A 1,244-nucleotide genomic window follows, 5' to 3' on the forward strand; every position below is an offset into this window, starting at 1 on the left:
TGCTGAGTCAATATTTTGTTCTGAGCCAATATGGCATTCAGAGTATCAATCTCAAGAACTCTTTTCTTCTGATTCGTCCCATTATTCACAGGATTCCTTTCAGAAGTGTACATGAATTGGTTATTTGCAACCATTTCAATCAGTTCTTGAGCTTCTGCAGGCGTCTTCTTCAGATGAAGAAAGCCTCTAGCAGAACTATCCAATGACATCTTGGACAGTTCAGACAGACCATCATAGAAGATACCTATGATGCTCCATTCAGAAAGCATGTCAGAAGGACACTTTCTGATCAATTGTTTGTATCTTTCCCAAGCTTCATAGAGGGATTCACCTTCCTTTTGTCTGAAGGTTTGGACTTCCACTCTAAGCTTACTCAATTTTTGAGGTGGAAAGAACTTTGCCAAGAAGGCATTGACTAGCTTTTCCCAAGAGTTTAGGCTTTCTTTAGGTTGTGAGTCCAACCATATCCTAGCTCTGTCTCTTACAGCAAAAGGGAATAGCATAAGTCTGTAGACCTCAGGGTCAACCCCATTGGTTTTGACAGTGTCACAGATTTGCAAGAACTCAGCTAGAAACTGATGAGGATCTTCCAATAGAAGTCCATGAAACTTGCAATTCTGTTGCATTAGAGAAACTAATTGAGGCTCCAATGGCAGGGATAGAGATGCTTCTCCCATAGAAGTCGGGAGTAGGTGCAGTAAAGTCACCCAGCACCTTCCTTGCATTGTTGGCATTGTTGTTGTTTTCGGCTGCCATGTCTTCTTCTTTGAGGATTTCTATTAGGTCCTCTACAGAGAATTGTGCTTTAGCTTCTCTTAGCTTTCGCTTCAAGGTCCTTTCAGGTTCAAGGTCAGCCTCAACAAGAATGCTTTTGTCTTTGCTCCTGCTCATATGAAAGAGAAAAGAACAAGAAAATATGGAATCCTCTATGTCACAGTATAGAGATTCCTTGAGGTGTCAGAGGAAAAGAAAAATAGAAGGAAGAGGTAGAAAATTCGAACTTATCAAGGAAAGATGGAGTTCGAATTGTGCATTGAGGAGTAGTGTTAGTCCATAAATAGAAGGATGTGAGAAGAGGGGAAGAAATTTTCGAAAATTAAGTAAGAGACTTGAAAAACATTTTGAAAAACACTAATTGATTTTCGAAAACTAAGAGTGGAAAAGAAATCAAGTGATTTTTGAAAAAGATTTTGAAATAAGAAATTAAAAAGATATGATTGAAAACTATTTTGAAAAAGATGTGA

At 38.5% G+C, this 1,244-nt stretch overlaps 1 non-coding gene across 1 annotated transcript; it reads left to right on the top strand.

Annotated features, from left to right (window-relative positions):
* Window positions 1-263: 263 nt before the first annotated feature.
* On the top strand, window positions 264-371 carry LOC112718836 (small nucleolar RNA R71). Its single transcript, XR_003161162.1, has one exon. It is a non-coding gene; the product is annotated as a small nucleolar RNA R71 (small nucleolar RNA).
* The last annotated feature ends 873 nt before the right edge of the window (window positions 372-1,244 follow it).

Source organism: Arachis hypogaea, chromosome 10 (assembly GCF_003086295.3).
Source record: "Arachis hypogaea cultivar Tifrunner chromosome 10, arahy.Tifrunner.gnm2.J5K5, whole genome shotgun sequence".
NCBI classification, from domain to species: Eukaryota; Viridiplantae; Streptophyta; class Magnoliopsida; order Fabales; family Fabaceae; genus Arachis; species Arachis hypogaea.